This window comes from Rhinatrema bivittatum, chromosome 5 (genome assembly GCF_901001135.1).
Source record: "Rhinatrema bivittatum chromosome 5, aRhiBiv1.1, whole genome shotgun sequence".
Taxonomy (NCBI): domain Eukaryota; kingdom Metazoa; phylum Chordata; class Amphibia; order Gymnophiona; family Rhinatrematidae; genus Rhinatrema; species Rhinatrema bivittatum.
This window is the reverse complement of record NC_042619.1, coordinates 271,589,007-271,608,824: the sequence shown is the minus strand read 5'-3', so window position 1 is coordinate 271,608,824 and position 19,818 is coordinate 271,589,007. Positions and strand designations below refer to the sequence as shown.

The following is a 19,818-nucleotide window of genomic DNA, read 5'->3' as shown; positions in this document are numbered from 1 at the left end:
TTGAGGAAATAATAACAGTCCTACATGCCCACCCTATAGTATAATTTATTTTTCAGTGCATGGTAGACTAGATGCACACACATAACAAGTTTCCATATAATGGCAGCAAGCTTCACAGGTGCTGATCCTCCTTTAAGAGCATTATTTTAACAGAACCATTATCATTTATACTGCAATCCTGAAAGATTAAACAGCAGGCAAGAAGCCAGGAGAAGGGTGAACAAGATGAAAATGTACCTCCAGAATCAATTCACTTTTACAGCCACAAACTTCCCTCCAAATACACTGGAGGCCTGCTCCTTTGCAAGAATTAATCTCCCAGGATCTCCAAAGACACGATATGGGGAAAACCCCTTTAGAACATCTGGTTCAGCTCTGTCTTCTCTGATTGGTGCACAAATATAATAAGTTACCATATATAAAGAGTGGGCAATATTTCTATATTGCTCTACGGAAGCTGGGATGATAGGGTGAAAACAAAGCCCTAGGGTACTAAATTGTTTGGTTTTAAATAAATAGACATAGAAATGTATAACTATAAATATAGCATGAACATATAGCAACATGTATGTATTTTGGATTGTACACACACAGATAAGTCATATGTCTCACATCAACATATATACAACAAGTTGTATAAAGGATAGAACTTATCTAGACAGATAATATTCTTAAGCAGTGTGTACATGTAAGTGTGTATGTATATACAAAGCTTATTTATATATACAAAATAAGATGTGGTGCATGCATATATATATATACACGGGGTACACGCAGCCTCCATTCTCAGACTTCCACTCCCTCCTTGCCTACCTGCCATGGCGGGGCCAAGGGCGCCCAGGCCCGGGGCCGCCCGCTCTCTCCTTCCTAAAAATGAACCCTGAGCGTACCCCAGCGACGCAGCAACGCTTCTTCTCCGGTCGCGCGACAACGTCGCAAGGCGCCGGCACTGACGTCACTGGCAGGGGTGGGGTCTTCCGCGCGATGTGGAAGAGTGTTGCCAACCTCGCTTATTTACCGCGAGATTGGGCTTCTTTTTGTAGTCATTCGCGGTTTTTTTTTCCCGATTCGCGGGTTGCTTTTAATTGGGCTATTTTTTCTGCCAGTCGCGTTTTTTTGGGCTTGTTGGGCGGGACTTGTGCTCTGAATCATGTGACAGTGATTGGCTGCTGCGATGAAGCCTGTCCATAGCAGGCGCACCCTACTCCTATTTTGCAGCAGTAAGCCAATCAGAGCAGAATGCAAGTCTTGTTGATGCACACGACACATTTTGTGGGCAGACCCAGCCAGCACAGCATCGCACGAGGGCGGAACGGGAAGGCCAGCAGCACAGCATTGGAGTGCAACAGCAAAGGAATCCAGAGTGTGCAGTTACAGCCAGGTATCAGGAGGGAAGGAATTAGCATGTTGGGAGGGGGAAATGAGAGTGTGGGGGCCAGAGATGGGCTCAGAGGGGTTAGGGAGGGGAGAATGAGAGTGTGGGGGCCAGAGATGTGCTTGGAGGGGGCTGGGGAGAGGGGAATGAGTATGTGAGGGCCAGAGATGTGCTCAGAGGGGGGAATCAGTGGGTGTGGGGCCAGAGATGTGCTCTGAGGGGTTAGGGAGGGGGGAATCAGTGTGTGCGGGGCCAGAGATGTGCTCTGAGGGGTTAGGGAGGGGGGAATCAGTGTGTGCGGGGGCCAGAGATGTGCTCTGAGGGGTTAAGGAGGGGGGAATCAGTGTGTGCGGGGCCAGAGATGTGCTATGAGGGGTTAGGGAGAGGGGAATGAGAGTGTGGGGGCCAGAGATGTGCGGAGAGGGGAATGAGTGTGGGGGCCAGAGATGTGCTCGGAGGGGGGTGGGGAGAGGGGAATGAGAGTGTGGGGGCCAGAGATGTGCGGAGAGGGGAATGAGTGTGGGGGCCAGAGATGTGCTCGGAGGGGGGTGGGAAGAGGGGAATGAGTGTGGGGGCCAAAGATGTGCTCGGAGGGGGGTGGGGAGAAGGGAATGAGAGTGTGGGGGGCCAGAGATGTGCTCGAAGGGGGGTGGGGAGAGGGGAATGAGAGTGTGGGGGCCAGAGATGTGCTCGGAGGGGGGTGGGGAGAGGGGAATGAGAGTGTGGGGGCCAGAGATGTGCTCGGAGGGGGGGTGGGGAGAGGGGAATGAGAGTGTGGGGGCCAGAGATGTGCTCGAAGGGGGGTGGGGAGAAGGGAATGAGAGTGGGGGGGCCAGAGATGTGCTCGGTGGGGAGAGGGGAATGAGAGTGTGGGGGCCAGAGATGTGCTCGGCGGGGGGTGGGGAGAGGGGAATGAGAGTGTGGGGGCCAGAGATGTGCTCGGAGGGGGGTGGGGAGAGGGAAATGAGTATGCGAGGGCGTTAAATGCTATAAAAAATAAAAAGTTTCAATCTCACGTGTTTTGGGCTTTTTTTTGGAAAAAAAGTGCTTGTTCTTTCATGAAAACCTGGCAACCCTGAAGAGGGTGCAGGCGAGACTGATGTTTAGTGCAAGCAGCAAGGTTAGGCGGGAGTATAAGACTTCAACTCAGAGAAGACTGAGTTTGTACTCAATTTACTCCAGTTCTCCCCCCCCCCCCCCCCCCCCCCCGGTGGGGCGGGGAATGAGATTTCCCATCATGTATAATAGAATAATGATGGTTTTTGAGCAGGGGGAGCTTTTGAAAGTTACAATAATAACAACTAGAGTGCATGTTTACAGATTCTGCTGGCTGCGGTAACTCCAAAAAAGGTTAGACGTTATTGTTAGGCCTCTTTAGATTGCACACTTTAGGGTTGTCAACTTTTCCACAGTCCGGGACTGGACATTCGATACCTTTGGGGGGTACGTGCTCATTTCCATAAATTGTATTTGCATACATTTTAAATCCTTGCCTACATTTTAAACTACCTTCTAGCCTCCTAGGGCAAATGAAGGGGGGCCCCTGACACTCAGCTGCTCCCCATTTCTTAGCTGAGCTCTATTGGGCAGGAACTATACACTAGCAGGATCTCACCTCAGTCACACAGAACATAAGACAGACCCTTGCCAAATACAGAATAAAGAGACCATAAAGTATAAATACAAACATACAGACAAAAACTAACATTTAAACTGCAACAAGCAAGACTGTATGCAGTGACACAACTGAAAAACAGAAACCTCACTGTTCCTCATAATACAAAAATAAAATCAAGAAATAGAAAAAGATAACCATAAAACCATATAAATAAAAATAAATATTTCAAAATAGCTGATGACAGAACATCCAATAATAAAAAAATTATATAAAATGTTTTTAAATTTCTCAAACACCCATAACATTTTTCAAAACAGCTAACACATCAACTAACACCCAATAATTAAACTAAGGATTTTAAAAAATCCCCTGCTCTTCATACCTGGGAACTTTTGATTTCCAGTCACCCTGAGATTGTTGTGGATTACTGGGGGGGGGGGGGGGGGGGGATGTCACACAGATTTTCTCCTCTCTCTTATATACACTCATTCACTCTCTCACACACGCCCTCTCTGTCATAAACATGCTGCTCTCCCACACATGCTTCCTTCAAAACACACACTTGCACCCTTCTTCCACAAACACACACCCTTTTACTCTCAGAGGGATGGTGGGCAGGGAGGGGGAAAAGATAGTGAGCCAGGATTGTCAGAAAGGGTGGTCAACTGCACAGGGTGCAACTTGCAAGAACTGGAAGGGGGTCATTGATGCACTGAACTACCCAGTCATATCACCCAGGGAGGCACTCCCATGACCAGCTATGCTCCCTGGGGCTGCCTGGGGCAGAGGGCAGACCAGCAATATGTCTTAGAAAAGCAAGGGGATACTAGGCAAAGAAGTGAGAGACTGGGTTCAGGGCTGGGGATGATGAGCAGAGGGAAATGGAGGAGATGCTGGTTGGGGAAGGAGGTCACTGCAGTACCTTACATTTTTTTTTAACACCAGGTAATTCCAACTTGCTAAGGAGCCAGTTAAGATGGTTTCTAGGTTTTGTTTTTTATCCTTGGCTGTATTGTCTGGCTCTGGCTGCCACAACAGCAGTCAGGATAAGAGAAAACTGTCGGCCATGGGATGAAGAAGGAATGCCAGCAGAACAGAACAAAAAAAAAAGGAAACAGATAAGGGGAAGAGGGACCTGCCAGCCCAGAATGATGTGAGACTAAAGCAGCCAGGCAGAATGAGACCAGAGTGGGAGACAGGAAGGCACAGCCTAAAGTAAGTAGCAGACAGGCAGCCACTGGCAGACAATCACCCTGAAGTGGGAAAAAGAGGCTACAGTTCTGATAGGCTGAGCCTTGGGTATTAAAGAGGCAGCTGTATTGGCGGGCTGTGCAAGTCCCACGGTGGGGGGGGGGACGGGGACAGTGGCACTGGTGGGACAGCATGACTGATTAAGCTGCAGGAAGTAAAGGCAGAGAAATGTAGCTGTGGATTCAACTCCAGCATGCAGGCAAAGATTCTGCACATCTCCCTCCTGCTGTGGCAGTGCCAACTGCCTGAGACAAAGAACAGGCAGCTGATTGGACAACTGATACCATCGTCATGTATACCAAACTCTGATTGGCTGTGTGTAGCCAGCACAGTTCAGATGCTGCCCCCCGGGCTGTGCAAGCAGCTTTAACTGAACATTACACTGTCCGGTTACCTTTGTAACCAGACATTATACAGTTCATTTGAAAACTGGACAGTCCGGTCCAAAACCAGGCAGCTGGCCACTCTCGCACACAAGTAAAACCGTTACACATCCTAACTGAAAATGAGACCCCTACCCAATACCCAAAGAGCTGCCAAACAGTGCCCCCAATGCCTTTAAATTCCTTGCCTTCTGAATTAAACAATAAATTAATAAAACTGTCACTAGAAATTTTGAGGCTGATTTTTGTCATTGCCTAATTTTAAGATATTGCTCTTTTAATTCTTGAAACAGCCTCCCTACAATTTAATGGAAAGCCCTTGTTTCCAGAAATGACCTCCCTTACCCCATTTGACAAAGTGAACACTGTCCTCAAAAGCTCATGCTTAATAAATTGGTAAGTCTATAAGGTGCCACCCAGCTCCTGTCATTTTTTTCCCTTATCCCAGAATCAATAGCACAAATGACATCATACATCCTGCACAGACCAAGCAGACACTAGTGTATACAATGCCATATCTAGTATTCCTGATCTGCAGAATTGGCTACAAGTATAAAAATTGTGGATGCTCTTCAAAGGGCTCTGCTTACACAGTTAGTAATGGAACCTACAAGGGGAGGAGTGATGTTGGACCAGGTACTTGCAAACAGGGACAGTGTCAAGTCAAGTGGGTATCCACCTGTTATAGTTAGTGAGGTTTGGGTGGACCCTTGGACACTGGCAGCTGACCACGCCCACGGGGGGGGGGGGGGGGGGGAAGTCCCATGAGGGGCCACAGGTCAGGCTCAGCTCTGGACTCACAAACACAGATAGTTCTTTATTTAGACAGTTTGAGAAGCCACCAGAGGTGGCAGTAGTGAGTAGAAGATGTAGCCCGGCTGGGCTAGTATTCCCCAGGGCGCTGGAACAGCGGTTCCTCCGATAGCAGTACTGTAGTGAAGAGAACTGAGAAAGTGAGTACGATAGAACATTCACAGAGTCCCAAATATGGAGAAGCCCTGAGATAGGGAGAGCTGGCCCTCGAGCGAGTACCAGATCCCTGGAGGTAGACAGACTTGGCAAAGTACTCACACAGCGGTTCCACGTAGGAGATGGCACTGGCGCTGGAACGGGGGCAGGCCCTCGAGGAGCAAGTACCTGGTTCCAGGGAGACAGCTCTGAGGAGTGGATGATAGTAGTATTCACTGATGGTGTCTGTAGCGAATTCTTCCAAGTAGAAGAGGAGATGGATGCAGGCAGCGGGTCAGGGAACATGGGCCCTCGAGGAGCGAGTACCGATTACCTGATAGTGACCTGAAAGAAGCAAAGAGGCCCCTGAGGAGCAAGTACCCCGTTAGCAGAAAGAGTCCAATGGAAGTTGGAAGACAAAGTAGCTGGGTACGGAGAGTGAATCCCATCCGTAAGAACACCCTTGCTAACTCAAAGGCTAGCAATAAACTGTAGGCTTAATTATCCGGGCAGCATGACGTCATCACAGGGGGATGCCCCTGAGGAACGCACCAATGAGGAAAATAAGAATGAGGGCCACGCAGCGCACGCACCCTAAGGTGTTATGGCCGCTGCAAGCCGCGACCAGGGCCAACTGTCATGGCCGCCGGCTGCAGTGGTCCGCGGCCGGGACCAGGTATTCCCCCGCGACGTCGGGTGGACTCGGAGGCTCCTGCAGGAGCAGGGAGCCTCCTCCGGTGTTCCTCCCGCGGCCTTGGCCGCTGCCCAGGCCGGCCGCGGAGCCCAGCGGGGCTGAGCTGACTCTGCCCTCTTCCTGACTGCTTTAGAGCCGCGCACGCAGCTAAAGAGAAGATTTAAAGGGGCCACGACAGGAAATGGTCGTGGCTCCTTCCTGTGACTCCTCCCTCTTCCAGGTATTTAAGGCAAGGTCTGCTCCTCAGACCTTTATCATTTTCTTTGCCCTTCTCTATCTTTTCTAATTCTGCTATATCTTTTTTGGGATGTGGTGACCAGAGCTACACACAATACTCAAGATGAGGTCGCACCATGGAGTGATTTGGAAGTATTATAATATTCTCTGTTTTATTCTCCATTCCTTTCCTAATAATCCCTAGCATTCTATTTGCTTTCTTGATTGCACACAGCATAAGATTTCAACGTATTTTCAACAATGACACCCAGATTCTTTTCCTGAATGATGACTTCTAATGTATAAGCTTGCATTGTGTAGCCATAATTTGGGTTACTCTTTCCTAAGTGCATCACTTTGTACTTGTCCACAATAAATTTCATTTTCCATTTGCATGCCCAGTCTCCCAGTTTTGCAAGGTCCTCTTGCAATTTCTCACAATCTTCTTTGATTTAACAACTTTGAATGATTTGGTGTCATCGGCAGATCTGATCATCTCACTTGTTGTTCCCATTTCCAGGTTATTTATAAATATATTAAAAAGCAATGGTCTCAGACCAGAACCCTGGGGCACTCCACTATTTACCTTTTTCCATTGGGAAAATTTACCATTTAGCCCTACTCTCTGTTTTCTTCTTTCAACCAGTTCCCAATCCACAACAGGACACTGCCCCTGATCCTATGACATTTTAATTTTCTCAGAATTCTCTCATGAGGAATTTTGTCATATGCTTTCTGGAAATCCAGATATACTATATCAACTGGCTCACCTTTATCCACATGTTTATAATTGCCCTCAAAAAATATAACACATTGGTGAGGCAAGATTTCTGTTGGCTAAATCCATGTTGGCTTTGTCCCTTTAAATTATGCCTATCTATATGTTCAGCAATTTTGATCTTTATGATAATTTCTACCATTTTGCTTAGCACAGAAGTCAGACTCATTGGTCTGTAGTTTCCTGGATGACTCCTTGATTGGCATTACATTGGCAGCCCTTCAGTCTTCATGTACCATAGATGATGTTAATGATAGTTTACAAATTTTCAATAGCAAGGCTGCAATTTCATGTCTCAGTTCTTTCAGCACTCTGGGATATATATACCATCTGGTCCATGTGATTTGCTATTCTTTAGCTGTCAATTTGCCCTAGTACATCTTCAAGGTTCACTAAGATTTGTTTCCTCTGAATATCATTTCTTGCATGGGTATCTCTCTTACATCTTCCTCGGTGAATACCGAAGCAAAGAATTCCTTTAGTCTCTTTGCTATGGCTTTGTCATCCTTAAGTGCCCCTTTTACCCCTTGATCATCTAATGGTCCAACTGACTCCCTTGCAGGCTTTTTACCTCAAATGTACCTGGAAAAGTTTATATTATGAGTTTTTGTTCCATGGCAAGCTTCTTTTCAAATTCTCTCTTTGCCTTCCTTATCTGTGCTTTGCATCTAACTTGCCAGTGCTTATGCTGTTTCCTGTTTCCTTCATTTGGATCCCTTTTCCATTCCTTGAAGGATGTTCTTTTAGCTATTATAGTTTTTCTCACATCACCTTTTAACCTTGCCGGTAGTCATTTAGACTTCCTGCTTCCTTTTCCAATGCATGGAATACATCTGATCTGGGCTTCCAAGATGATATTTTTAAACAACGTCCATGCCTAATCTAAACTTTTAACCTTTGCAGTTGTTCATTTCAGTTTTTACTAACCATTTTTTTCTTTTTATCATAGTCACCTTTTTGAAAGTTAAATGCTGTCACAGTAGATTTCTTTTGTTCTCTCCCTTCAGTTAAGTCAAATTTGATCATGTTGTGATCACTATTGCCAAGTGGCTCCAACACTGTTACCTCTCGCACAGAGTCAAAACAAGGTGACAAACCTTTTTCAGTTATATCAGAGAAAGGAAGAAGGTGGAATTATAAGATTAAAAGGTGATGGGAAGCAATATGTAGAGAGGGATAATGAGCAAGAAGAAATGCAAAACAAATACTTCTGTTCAGTGTTCATTGGAGAAGGACCACTAATGGTTCGCAAGAGTACAGATGGGAGTAGAGTAGACGCAACACCATTCACGGAAGAGAGGGTCTGTGTAGAACATGTGAAGCTAAAGTTGAATAAAGCCATGGGTCCATATGAGGGACATACAAGGATGGGTAAATGGAATTCATTCAGAGGAAAGAGAGGTGATTTGTGGGGGTGCCTCAGGGATCAGTCCTGGGGCCTCTTCTCTTCTACATCTTTGTGAGTGATATTGCAAAAGGGTTAGAAAGAAAAATTTGTCTTTTAGCAGATAACACAAACATATGCAATAGAGTGGACAAGCTCGAGGGTATAGACAGAATGCAAAGTAACTAAAAAAAAGCTTGAGGAATGGTCAAAGAGTTGGCAGTTAAAATTCAAAGCAAAAAAGTCATGCATCTGGGATGCAAAATATCGAAAGGAGTTGTACACAATGGAGAGGGGAGGGAGATGCTGATGTGCACTGATCACAAGAGACCTTGGGGTGATATTATCTGATGAACTCCAAGTGGTGAAACAGTGTGTCAAAGCTGTGGCTAGAGCCAGAGGGATGCCAGGCTGCACAGAGAGGCATAACCAGTAGAAAAAATGAGGAGATAATGGCCCTGTATGGGTCACTGGTGAGGCCTCAGCTGGAGTACTGTGTTCAGTTCTGGAGGCTGTATCTCCAAAAAGATATAGACGGGATAAAAGCAGTCCTTAGAAAGGCAACCAAAATGGTGTGGGGACTGTACCAAACCACATATAAGATGAGACTTCAGGACCTGAATATGCATACCCTAGAGAAGAGTAGAGTTGGGGGAAAATATGATATAGGCATTGAAATACCTGAAAGATATTAATGCATAATTATTTGTTTAATTTATATTCTTTTTCAGGCTCTTCAAAGCGGATTCTATTCCAGTACTGTAGCCATTTCCCTGCCCCCAGTGGGCTCACAATCTAAGGACCTGATTTAAAAAAGCATTTACATGCATGGAACTGTCTGTTAATTCAACCTTTTCTAATGGAAAGGAAGCCGAAAAGCTAGGGGTCGTGGTCTGAAGCTGCAAGGAGGGCAGACTCAAGCACCTCAGAAAATATTTTTTTCACAGAGAGGGTTAGTTGATGCTTGCAATAAAATGAACTAAATCAAATGAACCATACATACAGGAAACTTCATCAAACGAATGATCAAGGTAGACAGGCCCTCATATTTAAAATGGTTGCAAGCTTTTAAATTTCACTAATAGTGGTTAAACTCTTAACGAACAAATTGGAAAAAAACTTTGTATTCAGTCATGTAAATAAAAATGCTGTAGTAACCAAAGACACCTGCCTGTTGTTGCCTCATCTAACCGAGACACATTTAATTAAACTGCCGAAACACGGGACGTGTCAGGCAAATTAAAGGCTAAGCTGCAGTATGGGCAGAAATCTATCAGACTGTAATTCAGATAAGTGTCTTTGGTTAATACAGCATTTTTATTTACATGATTTGGCATTTACAAGTTAAAGCACCTTAAGCTTTAACTCATATTCTTTATTGTATTATGTTACAATTACTTCCTGCCTTTACTTTCTTCCAGCTATTTAAGCTTCCAAGTTTTTTACTCCTTGTTAAATGTAACTTTGCCTTATTCGCCTCTATTGTTAATTACTTTAGTTATTGCTTCAGTTATACCCTTGTTTTATGTAAACCGATCCGATATGGTTATTACTATGAAGGTCGGTATAAAAAAGTGTTAAATAAATAAATAAATAAATGATTGAATACAAAGTTTTTTTTCAATTTGTCATATAAAAAGGCAAGGAAGAACGGGAATTTAGAGGACCCATGATTATAACATATGGATGCATACCACTTATGTGATTTCCCAGCACAGTTTGTGTAATAAAGTTTGTTAGAGTTTAACCACTATTAGTGAAATTTAAAAGCATGCAACCATTTTAAATATGAGGTCCTGTCTATCTTGATCATTCATTTGATGAGGTTTCCTGTATGTATGGTTCATTTGATTTAGTTGTTAACATATACCATACAATATTCAGTTGTGATTCCAGGTATTTATTGCAATAAATTGAAGACAAAGACTACAGCAGAAATCAAGGACATGTGGGAAAACCATGAGGATCTCATTGCCAAGAAAGATGGAAAGAAAATACTGGAGTAATATGCATGGAGCAGTGGTCAAAGCAAAACCACACTGAAGTGATTGTATTGTGCTTCCAGGAAAGGCCTTGGGGTATCCTAAATAGAATGCACCAGGGTGGTTACAACCCTAAACAGAATGCACCTGCAAAGAAACAGCAGCAACAACCCTAAATACCTTGCTGGGCAGACTGGATGGGCCAGTTCGGCCTTTTACTGTCATCATTTCTGTTACTATGTAAATACAGGGTGGCCCATGGAAAAGTAGCCTGCCTCCAATACCAGTGCATTGGAGGCAGGCTACTTTTCCATGGGTCACCCTGTATATTTCAAAGCAATTTTTGGAAGGTGTTTTTGTTCCAGACTGTAATTAATTTTCTGCTGTAGGAATTGGTTTTCTGCAGTTCTCAGCATGAGCACAGCACCTGGTTAGAAATCAGAAGCAGGGCTTTTCATAACTGGAATATCACGCCAGAGTCACGAGCTCTCTTGCTTGCATTCTTCTCATTTCAATTGCTGATTAAAAGGTGTAAAATCATTCACAGCATTTTTCTGTTTCCAGACAGTAATCCGTGTGCCAAAGGATTTAAATTGGCATTAGCCAAGCAGACATTTAAGGAACAAGTACACTGATGGGGGCTGAAGTGAATTTTGACTCCTGCTTTCAAAGTGTAACACAATGAAATTCTCTTGTATGCACAAAAAGTTCAGTATTCCAGGATTTTCTTAGATCGCGCAATGATTATTATAGCTGTTGCAAGCACACGTTTTGGTTGAATGCACAAAAATTCCCAAACCAACAGTCTGTGATGTCACTTTGCACTTCATTTAAACTTGATCAAATCGGGTTAGCCAATTCAATTTTTCTTAGTATTTCAAACCCCTAAGTCTGTGGCAATCACCCCGTTTATGTGTCTTTACTTCAGTGGCTGAAAAGGTAAGGGGGGGAAAAAAGGTTAGCATTCATAAACTCTAAAAGATCACAGAAAGAGGTAGACAGGCAACAATATCTGGAAAAGCTAAGAGAAGCTGGGATAGCAGCCAAGACAGCCAAGGCACAAATGAAAGAAATAATATCTAATACAATAAAACAGGGGAGGAAACTTCTTATTAGATACGTTAGTAAAAGGAGAAAGTGCAAAAATGGGATTGTAAGTTTCAAAGCTGAAGTGAAAAATGTAGCCTGGCTAACAAAGAGAAAGCAGAGCTGCGTAACAAATATTTCTGTTCTGTGTTCAGTGAGAAAGGGCATTTAGAAGGACCACAGAAAAGTCAGAAAACTGCCAGAAATAGAAATGGACATGAGGTAGACCTCAAACAATTTTCAGAAGACTGTGTTAGCAAAACTAAAAGTAGATAAAGTATTGGAGCCAGATGGGATACATCCAAGAATATTGAGGGAACGTAGGGAAGTTCTAGATGTCTGAAATTGTCAACACTTCTTTAGAGTCAAGAGTGGTTCTACAAGACTGGAGGCATGCGGAAGTGGTTCCTCATTAAAGAAATAGAAGTAAGGAGGAGTCTGATTTCAGTGGGGAGTAAAATAATGGAATCACTTTTAAAAGTTTTTGGTATCCAATGGATAACAGGATCCGAGGTAGCATTTTCTTTTTTTTCTTTTGTTACCAGAGATAGGTTTGTTAGACAAATCTATTCATTTCTTTAACTGGGGGACCAGAGACTTAGATCAAGGGAGAACACTAGATGTAGTGCACCTGGATTTTATCAAGGCCTTTGACATGGTTCTACATAGACAACTTATAAACAAACTGAGGGCCTATGTTATGGGCCCTAAAGTGAGGACTTGGGTTAGAAACTGGTTGCGTGGGACACAACAAAGGTGTAATGGACATGGGGTGTGCGAGCTCTTAGTGCTGTGGTGTGTAGTTGACGCAGCTTCGAGGGTGAACCCCCAAGGCCTAAGCAGGCAGCAATTGAACGGACTTGATAATGGGCCAGACAGGAGCTTCACCTATACCGGCCGCCTTCCCCCTGGGTTGAGCTCTTGGGTTCTGGTGGCCAGCAGGACTTAGGCAGGGCCTTGGGACAGAGGTCGTAGCTGAGTCCAGACAGCAGGCAATCATGGTCAGGTTCAAGCGAGAGGTCAAGATTCAGGCAGCAGGCAATCAAGGTCAGGTCCAGGCAAAAGGCTAGGTCCGGAACAGGAAGCCAAGGGAGACGTGGACACACAGGAGACACTGGGGATGGGAACAATGAAGACAGGCTGGACAAGGCAAGGGCTGGAAGACAAGATGAGGTTAGACTGGAAGACAAGGCAAGTCTGGACGAGGCAAGGCTGGAAGACGATTCAAGGAACAGGAACATTGACAACATGCACTGCAGGGGATGCAGGAGACCCGTTGCTGAGGTGAAGACTAGCAGTCTGAGGAGCCCTTATATGTGGAGGCTGCGTGATATCAGGAGGTGCCGCAGAGACTTACCGCCGCAGGCCCTTTAAGAGATCAGCTGTTGGGAGCGCACACACTTAAAGAAAGACCTGGTAACTGGAAGACACCTGGAAGCTGGAATCATGGTAACTTCCTTCTGTGTTAGAGCAGCGTGGCAACAGGGGTGAATGAGGCAGCTCAAGGGGGCATCTTGTGAGCCACCATTTGAACAGTATCCCTCCTCCAAAGTCACCTCCCCTGTCTTCTGGGTCTTGGATTGCTGAGGAATTTCTTGTGAAACTCTTCTCTAAGTTGGGGGCTTGCAGGTTAGCAGCTGGCTCCCATGAACTTCGGCCTTCAAAGGGTATCTCAACCTTGGCTGAATCACAGCGCCAAAGCACCTCAGGCAAATGATGGCAAAGATGCCTAAGATGAAAAGGACGGGACTCCATCCACAGGCAACCGATTTCGGTTACTCACCATCAGTGGAAAGAAGGTCTGGGTCCTCTGTGTCAAGACTTGGCAGAGATTGGGTTACCTCACATGGAAGGAGTACCGACCCACCCTTTCCTGTAACTGCCATAAGAGCATCAGTGTGTTGGTAATTAGTTGCATCCGTAGGGGCGGTGAATGGAGCAAGCAAGTTAGAGACCACAGTTCTTGCCATGGAAATTGCAGGTAGCGGGGGCCTAACTGGAAATCCATAGAATTCGCCAGTTTACCTCAGGTTGGTGCTAACGGAGTCAGGGCAGACCCAGGATGATATTATTAATTGCTTTAGGCAGAACATACAGAGAGATATGTTCCCCATGCAAGATGCCAATCTGCATGGACAAGGGAAACAGAAACTTTGCGATACATCCAGGAAATGTTCTGCCTGGACAGAGGAAATCATGATTGCTGGATCTAGGAGAACTGTCGGAATCCCATACTGCTGTACCAGAGATTCATGAATAAAATTCCCTCAGGCTCCTGTGTCAAGGAAAGCTTGAGCGTCAAAGTGGGAGTCTATAAATGAAAGACACACACGTACAAGAAATTGGGGAGATGTGCAGGGTTGGGCTAGGCTGACCACTCTCACCACACCAAGGTTCAGGATTTTTCCCAGCTTGACTGGACAATGGTCAGCGAAGTGCCCTGATGCACTACAAAACAAGCATAATTGGAGCCGATTATGCCTCTGCTTCTCTTCTAGAGATAGTTTAACACGATCCATCTGCATCGGCTGTTCTGGCGCCGATGCAGGTTCTGACGCCAGCATGGGTTCCATAAGGTCAGGTACCAGATGGGTGGTTCGATGAGCCAAGCCTGGAACCTCAGGTTATTCACATGGCTAGTCTGATCAGCCCTTCCAGGATAGATGGTAGGTCTCAGGCAGTCAGCTCATCTTTAATGTGTTCTGAAAGTCCTTGTCAGAAAATTGCAATCAGGTTGTAGGTGCCCCAGTGGAGTTTGAAGGCCAAGGTGCGTAAGTGCAACACGTATCCCCCCACAGACTGAGAGCCTTGTCTGATCTGTAGAGGTTCAGAAGACTTGGAAGTTGTGTGACCTGGCTCATCAAATGCTTGTTGAAACTCTTGTAGAAAGTGTGTCAGATCCCCCAAGAGTGGGTCATCCCTTTCCCATAGGGGGGAAGCCCAAGCCAGTGTGGTGCCACCCAGCAAGGAAAGAATGTAAGTTACCTTGACTTGGCCAGTTGGAAATGATGCCTGCTGCTTGAATTGCATCCAACACTTATTAAGAAAGCCTCTACAGCTTCTGGGTTCCCCATCATACCTCAGAGGCAGAGGAAAATGGAGTGTGGAAGTAATAGGCTAAATCGGTGGAGTCGGAGCTGGAATCACCGAAAGTGGAGGGGCAACTGTTCCCTGCAAAACGCAGGTAATTTGGTCAAGTTGACTTTGCTGCTGCTGCTGCAACTAGTAGACTATCCTTGCTAGGGCAGCAGCCTGGGCTGAGTTCAGCAATCTGTAATGGATATGGGATGTGTGAGCTCTTAGTGCTGTGGCATAGTTGACGCAGCCTCAAGGGTGAACCCCTGAGGCCACGCTGGCAGCAGGCAAATCAGACTTTATAACAGGCCAGACAGGAGCCTCACCTATACCAGTTGCCTCCTCTTTGGGTTGAGCCCTTGGGTTCTGGTAGCTGGCAGAACTTAGGCAGGGCCCTGGGACAGAGGTGATAGCTAGAGTCCAGGGAGCAGGCCATCATGGTCGGGTCCAGGCTAGATATCAAGATCCAGGTAAGAGGTCAAATCTAGAGCAGCAAAGCTGAGGGAGATGTGGAAATACTTGAGATACTGGCAATACGGCCCGAGTGCAGGAGGTCGCTCCCGGACCCCTGCTGGACTTTTGGCAAGTCTTGTGGGGGTCAGGAGGCCCCCCCCCCAAGCTGGCCAAAAGTCCCTGGGGGTCCAGCGGGGGTCCCGGGAGCGATCTCCTGCATTCGGGCCATATTGCCAATATTCAAAATGGCGCCGGCGCTACCTTTGCCCTGTCACATGGTAAGGGCAAAGGGCCATCGGCGCCATTTTTTTTGGCGCAGCTGATGGCCAGGGAACGGGAGATCGCTGCCCGCGGCCCCCCTGGACCACCAGGTATGTGTAAAAACTTTTTTTGGGGGGGGTCGGGAGAGTGGGGGAGGCTAAGGGGGTGATTTTAAAGGGTCGGGTGGGGTTTGTTTTTATCGGCGCGGGCCTCACTAAAAAAAATTAGTGATGTGAATTGGAATCGGAACCGATCCCAATTCACATCTCTAACGATCAGATTTCCCCCCCCCCCCCAGCCGAACCCGATCGTTAAAACGATCGGGCACACGATTCACATCCCTAATGAGCACTGCAGGGAATACCGGTGGGGTGAAGATTAGCAGTGAGGAGCCCTTTTATGTGGATGCTGCATGATATCATCAGGAATTGCCAAGAGGACTTTCCCACCACAGGCCCTTTAAGAAATCGGTTGTCGGGCATGGCTGCGATTAAGAAAGGATGCCCAGAAGCTGAGGTCATGGTGTTGTCTTGCCGCGTTGGAGCAGCACAGCAGCAAGGGTGAGTGAGGTAGCTCACAGGACTGTCTTGTGAGCCGCCGATCGTATCAAAAGGGTAGTGATAAATGGAATTCACTGCAAGGAAAGGGGGGTTACCAGTGATGTGCCATAGGGATAAGTCCCCAGTTTGGTTCTGTTTAATATTTTTGTAAGCAAAGAAAAGAGGATTTATATTCAAACAACGAACAAGGACTAAATTGCACAGGCTGGAAAAACAAATAAGCATGGGAGAAGCTTGCTTGTTGTGGCGGTTACTACCCTGAACCAATCAAGCCTGATACTTCACTATGAATACATATACAGCGCAGCTCACTGCTTCAATGGAAGGAGGGAATGAAGAAAAGAGGATTTATATTCAGACAACCACCAACAAGGACTAAATTGCACAGGCTGGGTAAACAAATAGGTGTGGGAGTAGCTTGCTTATTGCAGCGGTTACTACCCCTAACCATTTAGGCTTGATACTTCAAATTGATGCAGCTCCAGCACTGCTCTCCACATCAATGGCGGGGGTGGAAGGAAATTAGAACCAAAAAGTTACCAATAAGTTACCAATAAGTATGAGAAAAATAAGTATGAAAGCTTGCTGGACAGACTGGATGGGCCATTTGGTCTTCTGCCGTCATTTCTATGTTTCTAGGTAAGCAATATTATGAAAGGGCTATTGCTGGAAAAGGTTTGCTTTTTGCATATGATATCAAAATCTGCAAAGGGATAGACTTCCTGGAAGGTGTAGAAACATGAGGGTGCACTGAGTGAAGCTTAAGGAATGGTCTAGAATCTGGCAGCAAAAAAAAGGTGTAGGGTCATATATTTGGGTTGCAGAAACTGAAGGGAACAGTAAAATATATGGGGTCAAATTACTGTGCACAAAACAGGAGTGAAATCTGGGTGTGATCATATCTGAAGGTCTTAATTTGGCCAAACTACTAGACAAGGTAATGGCAAAAGTCAGAAGGATGCTTGCACGCATAAGCAGAGGAATAGCGAGCAGGAAAGGGAAGGTGATATTGTCTCTGTATATAAGTCTTTGGTGAGACTGTGTACAATTGCCGAGGCCTCACCTTCAAAAGGACGTAAATCAAATAGAGTCGGTCCAGAATGAAGTTACTAAAATGGTCAGTGGTATTTATAATAAAGACTATGAGGACAGAATTACAGATCTAAACATGTGAACCCAGGAGGAAAGGGGAGACATGAAAAAAATTAAATACCTCCAAGGAATAAGCACACAGGAGATGGGCCTCTTTCAATGGAAAGGAGGTTCTGGAATGAGGACTTATGCGATGAGGGTAAAAGGAGTTAGACTCGGGAGTAAACTAAGGAAAGATTCTTTACAGAAAGGGTAGAGGATGCATAGAACAGCTCCCTATCGAGGTGGTGGAGACAAGGACAATATTAAAATTCTAAAAAGCACAGAGGATCTCTGAGGGAGAGGAAGGGACTATAAAGCTGAGCCCATGATGTGGCTGGGCAGACTGAATGGCTGTATGGTTGTTTTCTGTCCTCATGTTTCTGTTTGTGCACAGTGACTGTGATTGCTTAACATTACTGACTGTAATCCACCTTCAGGTGATTTATAGTAAAAGGCGGAATATCAAAAGTCTCTAAATAAATGTAGGAATTTATATAACACTCAGCAAAAAAATTACTTACAGGTACAAGTGTAAGTGGGTCCCTGAGGCATCAGGAGATAAAGTAAATGGCCTAAAGCCACAAGTGGGCCGATTCAGTAAAGTCTACGGGAGAGCGGGCGAACGCCCGCTCTCCCGGCGCACGCACAGGCCACTCGCCTGTGCGTGCGTGCGATTCAGTATTTAAATGAGGCCCAGTGGTAGAAACAGGCAAAAGGAGGCGCTAGGGACACTAGCGCGTCCCTAGCGCCTCCTTTTGGCCCAGAGCGGCGGCTGTCAGAGGGTTTGACAGCCGCCGCTCAATTTTGCTGGGCGTCGGTTCTCAAGCCCGCTGACAGCCACGGACTCGGAAACTGGACGCTGGCAAAATTGAGCGTCCGGTTTTCGAACCGACAGCCGCGTGCCGACTTCAAATTTTTTTTTCTTTTTTTTTTACGCTTTGGGACCTCTAACTTAATATTGCCATGATATTAAGTCAGAGGGTGCACAGAAAAGCAGTTTTTACTGCTTTTCTGTGCACTTTCCCGGTGCCGGAAGAAATTAGCGCCGACCTTTAGGTCGGCGTAATTTCGGAAAGCAAAATATGCGGCTTGGCTGCACATTTTGTTTTCTGAATCGCGCGGGAATACCTAATAGGCCCATCAACGTGCATTTGCATGTTGAGGGCGCTATTAGGTTCGGCGGGTTGGACGCGCGTTTTAGGCCCCTTATTGAATAAGGGGTAAGGGAAAACGCGCGTCCAATGGCGGGTTAACATTGCGCTCCATCGGAGTGCACTGTATTGCATCGGCCCGAAGGTGAGGCAGTGGGAATAACAGGATTTGAACCTGGGTGTCTTGTTTTGCAGCCCATTAGTCTAATGGCTAGGCCACACCCTCTGCCAGTATCTGATTAATAATAGCATTTTTACTTTTCTATCTGGGATAAATGTGCCTTACAACCCTGCATTCATTTTTGGGAGTGCGATGCAGGCTTGGTGATAAATTTCACCTTAATAAGAAACAGGCTAACTTTGTAACACATTTTCAGACCAAAATAAAACAGAAATGTTTTTCTGTGGTATCCAATCCCTCTTTGGTGGGAAGAGTAGAGGACACCGGTCTTCCAGTGAGCCCTGTCAGACATATATCTCTGTATTTACTAATGACACCCGCATCCACTCTTGTTAATCCCACTACAAGGCTGTCTCTTCCAGATCACTACCCTTCACCCTGAAGAAAATCTCCCCTCCCCGCCCCCTCGTGTCCGTCTGTTCATGCTGCTGTGTTTCCCTTGGTCCCCTCCCCCAAAAGCTGAATCCACAAAAGATACTCATTTCACTTTAATTCATGCACCCACACCTCCCAGCCACTGATTTTGAAGTATATGTGGATAAGACTCTTCAACTTCAGAACAAGTCTAGCAAATTCAACTTCAGAACAAGTCTAGCAAATAAAAAGAGAACACTTCTCTTTTTATTTGGGTTTTCAGAGTCAAGGCCGTCTACTGCAACCAATGTCACCACTCCCAGCCTATCTATAAATAAGCTGAGATCATGTGGTAGACGCTGATATCACTGAGTTTCCTGGATCTGACTGTATCCCGAAGAAGGAGACATTAACATGCTGAAAATCACTTTGTACTAGTCATCACATCTTCCACCGGCTTAGCTGTGCAACTGCTCAGCTTAATGGTTAAAAATCATTTTTGCTGCCTGCTTATTTACTGCGCAGAGAAACTAGCGCACGAAGCCTGGGCTGTTTTATTTCCAGCATTAATATTGTAGAGCATTACAGTCCGTCTTCATAGCTGGGTAAAAATACAATTTTTAACTTCTTCAGAAAATCATAGGAACATACGCTTTTGGAAATGGGTCCTTGGACCTTGTACATTAAGAACCATTGCATAGTGACCCAAGATAGTTCTAGTCTTTCTTGTCATCTAGGTTTATTCTTCAGCCAAAGGTGAATGTTAGCTAAGACTGCAACAAAAAGTGGGACAAAGACTTGTGTTGAAGGATTCAATTTTTACAGCATGGCTACGTCTTACGCAAACTGTGCCACTTTTCATTATAGCATAGCTACCTCTTTCACGGACCCTGTCCCTTTGTATTATACAATGGATCCTTCTTACATGGACTGC

The 19,818-nt window shown here is 45.6% G+C and overlaps 1 protein-coding gene across 2 annotated transcripts in view; it reads right to left on the bottom strand.

Annotated features, from left to right (window-relative positions):
- Window positions 1-1,040, bottom strand: part of SLC23A2 (solute carrier family 23 member 2) — a 289,448-nt gene extending 288,408 nt beyond the window's left edge. Inside the window, exons 1-2 of one of the 2 annotated variants that reach the window (XM_029604057.1) lie at window positions 814-1,040; window positions 238-384 (exon numbers count right to left, since the gene is read on the bottom strand). The gene's annotated coding sequence lies outside the window, so the exon portion shown is untranslated. The remainder of the gene's footprint in view (window positions 1-237; window positions 385-813) is intronic. The other variant, XM_029604056.1, reaches the window with a different exon arrangement.
- Between the last annotated feature and the right edge of the window lie 18,778 nt (window positions 1,041-19,818).